This window comes from Aulonocara stuartgranti (genome assembly GCF_965226115.1).
Source record: "Aulonocara stuartgranti genome assembly, chromosome: 3".
NCBI classification, from domain to species: Eukaryota; Metazoa; Chordata; class Actinopteri; order Cichliformes; family Cichlidae; genus Aulonocara; species Aulonocara stuartgranti.
In genome coordinates, this window is record NC_138941.1 from 9,537,423 (window position 1) to 9,546,656 (window position 9,234).

The following is a 9,234-nucleotide window of genomic DNA, read 5'->3' on the forward strand; positions in this document are numbered from 1 at the left end:
CGACTAAAAGTTTAACTGACTTGATACTGAGACAAAAACGGTGCCGACTTTAGGATTAGTGAATGTCCACAACAATTCACCCAGCCTGTAGAAGAAGGGTGGAGGTTTTGTCTTGCTTTGTTGTTGCAGGAGCAGAAGGATGACAGAGACTAAAGGGGGAGGCTGTAGCTTCACATGAGTGTGAGCTGCAGACTGAACCCTTTGGTTGCTAATGTTGAGTCACTGATGTTTGCATTAAGAAAATTGTGTTTTATTAGCTGTGTTTTAATTAAGGTATCACATTATATTGTTGGGAATGTTAAATGCTAAAGTGAAGAAAAGCTTTGATTTCACTCATGACTGAACATGTTATTATTAACCATAGCAGGCCACTGTAAAGAGTCAATTAACTGTTATAGAGGAAAAAAAGGCCAAAAACTCTGTTAATACCTATGAATAACAGGCAATGATAGACTTGTCACATTCAAAATAGAGATATGTAATAACAAACACGGGTCCGTGTCATTTAGGTTCTCCATTGAAATAGTCAATCATTTAGAAAAGTAGAATATATATATATATATATGTCTCAACGCTGTTTCTCAATAATATTAAAAACCTAAAAACTATTGTTGTGGAAGATAGAAGTCACTGTGACAGCCCTCTGACTGTGGAGGACGTTTGTAATCCTATTTCTGCACTTAAGGCCAACAAATCTCCCGGCACAGATGGTTTAACTGCAGAGTTTTAAGAATCATTTTCTAATCTCCTGGCTCCGTTCTTACTGCAGCTTTTCATAGGAAGTGTAGAGAATAACATCCTCCCTCCTACTCTTACTCAGGGTCTCATAACACTTATTCCAAAGCCAAACAAAGACTTACTTCTTATTGATAATTGGAGACCCATCTGTCTGCTCAATGATGACTATGAGATTATGGCTTTAGTACTTGCTAACAGAATGAAAGAGTTCTTGGACACAATTATCGATGAGACACAATCAGGCTTTATGAGAAACAGACACCTTTCTAAGAACATGAGACTGGTTTTAGATCTACTTGATTACTCTGATTTGGTATTTGACTATAGCTTCATTCTCTTCCTGGATTTTTAAAAGGCTTTTGATACAATTGAACATCAATTTATTTTCCACTCTTTGGAAAAATTTGGCATTTTTCTGTAAAGCTATCAAAACCTTGTACACGAATGGCAATAGCTCAATTAAAATGATTAAGACTGCACCCCGAGATTTGACCTGTTATACAAGGAATCAGCACAGCTGATAAGGAGCTCATCATCAGCCAGCTAGCTGATGACACCACACTCTTCTTGAAGAATGCAAATCAAATCCGTCCAGCCCTTAGTGTTATTAGTGATTTCTCTGAGGCATGTTAATACTTTTAGCTATTTTATATCCATAAATCAATGGCGTGTCCAGCGGGGTGGCCTGGGGGGGCACAGGCCACCCCCCCAACCAGACTGGCCACCCCAGGTGCCACCCCAAAGGTAAAACAATAAAATTCAATCAAATATCAAATGTACGATTATGTTTTCACGGTGAAGCTCAGATATCCGAGTGTAAGTGAATGCAGCATCGGCTTCTGCGCTATGCGCATCACGTTAGCAAAGGTAGGCGAGCCAAGCACGAAGGACAACACTGCAGGAAACAATTTTTTGGTGAAAGAAAATGAGGACAGAATAAATGTCCCGGTAAGTAATATTAAGTTTGTTGAGTTTAGTAAACTTCGGTGAAATTAGAATCCCAAGGAAAAAATAACACTTAAAGAATTTTTGCAGCCGTCGAATATTTCAGACAGTATGCTATTGAGGGCAGCTAACATAAGAGTTATGAGTTATAAGATGCAGGTCGATGTGTAAAAATAAGTCAGTTGTTTGGTGGTGGCTATGGCAGGGCTTCCACAGAGGCCAGCAGGTGGATGAGGGAAGAGGAGGCAGGAGGAGAGCCCCGAGGCGGCCACCAGTCCGAGTGTCAGGTGAACTGAACTTCAGGTAAGAAGTTATGACCTGCAGTCTAAGTTTAGGTGTAGTTTATTTTTGTTGTGCTGACTTTTTACCCTCAGTTGCAATAACTCGTACTGCGTTCTAGCCAGCTTGATGGAGTTTTTATACAGCTGGGTGGGTGCTATGATGTTACTGATAGTGAACTTTATTTTATTCATGCCAACGGCTCCTTAAAAAGATGGAATGGTCCCTCATTCAGAGAAAATATTACACGTTTCGTATTGAGCTGAGAAGAGACGCAGTTTGTCCCGGACTTTAGCTAGAATGGAAAAAGACACAAAGCTGGAGTTATTCTGTCTTTACGCTGCACAGCTGCCTCTTCTTCTCTCATTCTCTCACCCTCTCTCTCCTGTTGCTACTTCAATCATGAAACTGATCAATGATCAGCTGATCGGCTTTTCTCTCTCATTTATTTATCGCCCACTTTGCTGGTCATGATGTCGGTTTGTATATGTGGTGAGAGGGAAACATGAAGATGAAACCAGGAGATGTCCTTACTGAATCATCAGAGCTGAACAGGTGATGGAGAAACAGGTTTACCTTTTAGGTGACATGAATGAGTTGAAGGGAAGTTATGAACTGTTTCTGAGAGACAAACAACACCAGGATCCTTTTCTATGTAGCTGACAGCTGGTAACTGTGCAGGGGTGGATCTAGCAAATTTTTGCCAGGGGGCCAGGTAGGGCATTAACAGGGAAAGGGGGCACAAAGAAATACTTTTCTTTCTTATTCTCATTTAAAATATCTAGCTTTTATTAAATAATTATCTGAATCTTACAACCAAAGTTTTTATCTGACGTAAAATGTATAGAAATCACATATACCAACAAAACTGTACATCACTGTCACAACAGGGTTTGTTTTCATTCAAAGGCTTTATGGCTTTAATACCTGGTGGGCCGGTCTCTAGTCAAAATGCCCGATTTTCTGTCCCAGTCCAGCCCTGCAGGTTAATACTGGCAGTGTCACCATGCCAGCTGACTGTATTTCATCATCAGCCAGTGTTGTTCTTTATCAATATTACCAAAGTTTACCATAAGGAAGCAAAGAAAGTATTTACTTGCTTTCAGGTTTTATTCAAATATTAGTCTTTTCATTTGTTTCCCCACTTTTTCCCTGTTTCAAAATCAAACACCAGTTTGTGAGAAGATTATCTTCTTTTTTTAACAGGCAGAAAAAGTTTTACATTGGCATTGGCTAATTTGTCAATTGTTTGCTACAAATGTTCGTATTTTAATATTAAAAAATGTTTTTGCCCAAAACATATGTGCACTATATGTCAGTAAAAACACTGCAAATATTGCTGTCCTTGAATGCTGAGTAAACACTGACAAAGCACTGATTGTATCTCTTGTACTTTATCAACGCAGTATCTAAAAACTTTGCACCGGAGTGGTTAAAATCTCATTCTAATAAGAGTTAAAAGCGCATTCGGTTATTAGGTTTACAGGATTATTGAATTATGGTTAATGGTTGGTAGAATTTTTTTTAAACATTATCTGCCAATTACATCTGCCACCCTTCTCCAAATCTGTGCCCCTACCTGGCCCCCCCAACAAAATTTTCTAGACACGCCACTGCCATAAATGTAAGTTTATTAATAAAACACCATATTTCTGCCTTTTTATAAGGATATGAATTGTACATACAATCAATTTCAGACTCAACCAACAAAAAGCCTCTCAGAACAATATTTATATTATAACAGTTGCTATTGTAATGCAGTGTATCACCACATGGCGGCGCCTCCTGTCTCACGACTGGTGTCACCCCCTTTTTGTTCTTCTTCGCACTCCTCCTGTAATGGATGCTCCCGTGTGTACGCGGACTAGTGTGCTCTTTAGTAATGTGTGGTAGAGGTAGCACTTTTATTTTTGATATTGTAAATAAATGAGTACTTTTTGGAAAGTCAGAAGCTGTTGCTCATTCGCTATCCACCTGCACACCTCCGCGGCTGGCTTCATCTCCACTGCACGTTACAACTGGCGCCCGAACTTTTTCCCCTTGGACTTCAGACGATTTTTGCATCCCGCCGAGGATTCTTCTCTTCTAGCACGTGAACTGTCTCGGAAATCCCCCCCAGTTTTGCGGACGCTCGGACGTTTTCTCCCGCCATGGCCGCAGCCTCAGCTCAGGTGGGACCCGACTAATTTCTGGATACCGTGGTGTGCCGCTGCTCCACTTGGGAGAAAGAAAAAGAGAGAAGCTGACTCCGCGACGCGAATGGACTCCGTGGATTTGTTATTTGTTGTTGGTTTCGTCTTCTAAGGATTAATTCTTCTGTGGAGAGCCTGGACATGAACATTTCTGCTGGCTTTTCATTCCCCTTTCCCTCTGCTGAGACTGACTGTAGCACATGTAAGTGATAGCTTGGCCGACTACAACCGTTGGTGCTGGTCTTCGGCTCAGTATAACGAAACGACTTAAAACTAATCTTGCATTGAGCTCTAGTGTTGCAGACATGCTATTGTAATAACATGGTTCTGATCACTCCAGTCTAATTTCAGTTGTTGGGCGAAATTTTATATGTGGTTTTTCTCAATTTAATCTTGAACGCATTTTTGCAGTTTTGTCTTTCTAGTCTGACCTAACTGACTCTTTTACTGCTATATCAATAACTGCGCTGTGCCCTGGAGCGGCTTAATTTTTTTGAAATCGCAATGGCACACTGCCCAGACGACTCTGACTCAGACATGGAACTTACCTCGTTACCTATGTGCCAGATAGTTGAAAATGTGACTCCTAGCCTTAGCCAACAAGTGGTGGAGTTAAGAACTGAGGTGAATAAGCTTAGTGATTGTTTACGTGACTCACTGAACATACAGCAGAGTTTACTAAGGCAGTGGGACCAACTCATAACGGGGAACTCTCCCCCTCCTGCAGTCCCACAGTCTCCTGTTTTCCCAATGGCCACATCGACACCTCATGTTCATGTGATGGACAAAACTGAACCCACCAACAGTACCAATCCGTTCCTGCCCAGCAACCCATTCCAACCTACAAATCCTTTCCTCCCATCTCACTCACTTGAACTCAGCAGCACTTCCAGAGTGATTGCGGCAGCTTTACATCACGCAAAGCTGGAGCCTCCTGTGTATGCTGGGGACGGAAAAGTGCAACCTGAGGACTGGTTAAATGCAGTTGGCACAAACAAAGCCTCATTGAACCTAACTGATGGGCAATTGCTAAACGAACTGCCACACTTTCTTGCAAAAGAGCCCTGGAAATGGTTCAAGGCACTGAGCTCCCACATCACATCATGGGCTCAATTCTGTCAACTGTTTAAGACAGTTTTTCTGCCCTCCGACAACCAAGAACGCATCCTGAGAGGAATTTTGGATCGTGTTAAGGCTCAGGACGAGCCGCTCCCAACCTTTGTCGCCCACATGTTGAGTGAGTTTGACAAACTGAAGAGCCCCCCACCTGAAAAAGACAGAATTGACCTAATTAGTAAACATGCTCTCGAAAAATACAGAGTTGCCCTGTATGGCGTCACTTCTGTAATGGACCTGCTGCTACGTGCTCATGAGCTTCACTCAGTGCTTGGACCACAAAGACCACAGCCTGCTTTATGTAGCAAAGACAACTATAAGCCTGAACCTTACTGCTTCAAATGCTCTCAGCCAGGGTTCACTACACGCACCTACCCAAACTATAACACCCAACCTCATTTGCCACAATGAGCCTCGAACACCGCTAGGCATGGCCCAGTCCAGCCATTGCCAGCACCTGGCCCCTCTGACCCTGGCCATGAAAAGGTGGAATTAAGCAGCACCACATCCCAGCCACAATACAGGCAGTCGGGAAACTACAGGGGGGGAAGGACATTTCACAGAGGCCAACCTTCCCCCAATTACTAACGGAGCCTCACACGCCCGATTCACTACAGGGTGGACACAGTCTTGGACACTTGGAAGACAATTTTTCACAAGTCCACTGGAATACCCCACTAAGAACGAAAGTGAACTTCAATGCTTCATCTGTGGATGCCACCCTCGACACGGGTGCTTCCCTCTCGGCTGTACGAACAGATCTCATTCAAGTAAATGACTCTTACCCTAGAAACACAAGTGAGTGGAATGGTCCTGCAGTTAACCTCGCCAATAATGCTCCCTGTATCCCTGTTGGTGTTATTTGGCTCAATATTGGATTCATGAACAAGAACTTTTACCAGCGTTTTGCCATAATACCAGATTTGTCCTCTCCTTTCATTCTGGGGATGGATTTTATGGCAAGAGCTTCTGTTTCTATTCACATTCCCACTAGAACAGTCTACATTGAGGACATCCCCTGCCCACTCGCAGACAATGAAGAGGACCTTCAAAATGATTACTCACATTCACCTGGAACACTGATGTCTTTGGACTTGGTTCGCTCAGACTTAACAGCCAAACTGTCTGAAGCAAGTCTCTCAGAGAACAACAAGGATGCTTTACTAAATCTGCTCAGCAAGTTTAGCTCCTTGTTTGATGGTCAACTTGGTCGAACGGCTCTCACTGAGCACGCCATAGAGACTGGCAATGCAACACCTGTCAAACTCCCACCCTATCGCACGTCACCTGCTAAGAAACGTGTGATTGAAGAACAAGTGCAACAAATGTTGAAGGACAACATCATTGAACCTTCCACAAGCCCTTGGGCAGCTCCTGTAGTCATTGTAAATAGAGCGGCCACGGAACCAAGGTTTTGTGTGGACTTTCGAGGGCTCAACCAAGTTACCTGAAAAGACTCTTATTCCCTGCCTCGTGTAGATGAGTCTTTGGACTTTCTGGCAAGAGGAAAGTTTGTCTCGACATTGGACTTAGCGCGAGGCTATTGGCAGGTTGCTGTAGCAGAGGACTCGAAGCCTAAAACTGCCTTCATCTCTCACTGTGGTCTCTTCCAGTTTCGGGTGCTGCCCTTTGGGCTCTGCAACGCACCTGCAACTTTTCAGAGACTCATGAACTCTGTGCTTGCTGGCCTCATTTACAAAACGTGCGCAGTCTACCTGGATGACATTGTTATCGCCTCACCTACCTTTGAACAGCACTTAGTGGATCTTGAGGAGGTGCTGGGCAGACTCCAGGCTGCTGGCTTGTCATTGAAGCTCAAAAAGTGCCAATTCTGCCTCGATGAATTCACCTTTCTCGGGTACCGCATCACATCATCAGGTGTTAAGCCCGATCCGGACAAAGTAAAGGCGGTTAAGGAGTTTGATACCCCAACCTCAGTGAAACACGTCCGTCAGTTCCTTGGCTTGACTGGCTATTATCGACGCTTCATTCAGAATTATGCCCGCCATGCCGAACCTCTTCACGCCATCACCAGAAAGGACAATGCTTTCCACTGGGACAACAGCTGTCGAAGGGCCATGGACACTTTGAAGGATCATGTCACATCAGCCCCGATCCTGTCATTTCCAGACTTCAACCGTCCCTTTTCCATTCACGCCGATGCATGTGACATTGGTCTTGGGGCAGTGTTGATGCAAAAGGATGACAAGGGTCGTGAGTACGTTGTGGCTTTTGCTAGTCGCTCCCTTCACAAAGCTGAACTCCCCTACTGCACTTCAGAGAAGGAGTGCCTCGCTGTGATATGGGCTCTGGAACACTTCCGCCCATATGTTGAAGGTGTTCATGTTACTATCTTCACTGACCACAACAGTCTCAGGTGGCTCATGTCTCGTCAAAACCCAACGGGCCGACTCGCCCGCTGGTCACTTCGTTTGCAGGACTTTGATTTCACAATAGTGCACAAACCTGGTGCACAGAACAAAGTTCCCGACGCACTGTCACGCAACCCTTTGCCTCTGACCTGTGACAGGCCGACTGATCTTTTACCAGATCATGCTGTTATGGGCAGCCTGGACATTCGTACTCTGCCCCCCGTCATTCTGGCTGACCGTTCACAATTCAGACAGCTGCAGTTAGACGATCATGTCACAGGTCCACTCCTCAGAGACATTGAAGCAGACTCTCTGAACAGCTCGGACAATGCCACCTTGTTACAGTATGTTGTGTATGACTCTCTTTTGTATCACAGAGAACCCAAGTCCACATGTGCTTTGCACCCTTTGAAAGAGCTGAAACTGTTTGCCCCTACTTCCATGAGAGGCACCTTGCTGGACTATTACCATGACCACCCCACAGCAGGTCACTTGGGTGTTTCTAAGACATTGGCTAGACTGCGTTTTAGGTTTTTCTGGCCCAAAATGGCAGCTGATGTGAAACGCTATGTGATTTCATGCTCAGTGTGCCAACTCACCAAGCCAAGTCAGAAAAAAGCAGCCGGTCTTATGGTTCCCATTGTCCCCCAGATACCCTGGGAGTATGTGGGTGTGGATTTTGTTGGGCCACTTCCCCGCACCCCCACTGGTAATGCTTATTTGATCGTGTTTGTTGACTATTTGACTAAATGGGTTGAAGCCAGTGCTGTCAAAGAAGCTACATCTCAGGTAGCAGCTGGTAAATTTGTCACTGACATTTTTGCTAGGCATGGTACACCCACTTACCTCATTTCTGACAGAGGGTCTCCTTTTGTGAGTGAGCTTTTTGAACATGTTGTTTCTGCCTTAGGCTCGGTGCACAGACTCACTACGGCATATCACCCTCAGACAAATGCTACTGAACGCGTCAACCGGACTCTGAAAACTGCAATCCGCGCTTATGTAGGTGATAAGCACACATCATGGGACAAGTTTCTCCCTCAGATTTGCTTTGCTCTGCGCACCGCCCCCCATGACAGTACAGGTATGACTCCTGCCATGATGCTTTATGATCGTGAGTTAGACACCCCGCTTGACCTTATCACTCAGCCTTCTACAGCAGGTGTTGATGAACCGGGTGTGCCTTACCCTGAGACTCTGAGAGCCTCCCTGCAGGAAGCTCACGACCACGCCAAAGCAGCTTTGAACTATAGCCATGACAGACAAAAACATTACTATGACTTGAGACATCGACATGCTACGTTTCGTGTTGGTGACCTTGTGAGAGTTAAGACGCACCCCAGGTCAGACGCTCAGTCTAACTTTACTGCTAAACTTGCACCACTGTTTCAGGGACCATTGTGTGTATCTCAGAGACTCAGTGATGTTAATTACAGGCTCACTTGGGTGGACTCCGGTGTGGATGCAGGTGTTTATCATGTTGTGAACATGCAACCGTTCCATACCTGGGACTCTCTCACTTCCAAAGAACATTCTGTTTCATTGCCTGCTGAGAGAGAGACCGCAGAGGGTCTGAACTCTGACTCTCAGGC

At 44.6% G+C, this 9,234-nt stretch overlaps 1 protein-coding gene across 1 annotated transcript in view; it reads left to right on the top strand.

Moving 5' to 3' along the window:
• The window catches only part of LOC309702166 (protein NLRC3-like), a 197,945-nt gene that overhangs the window by 88,265 nt on the left and 100,446 nt on the right, over positions 1-9,234 (top strand). The window lies entirely within an intron of this gene.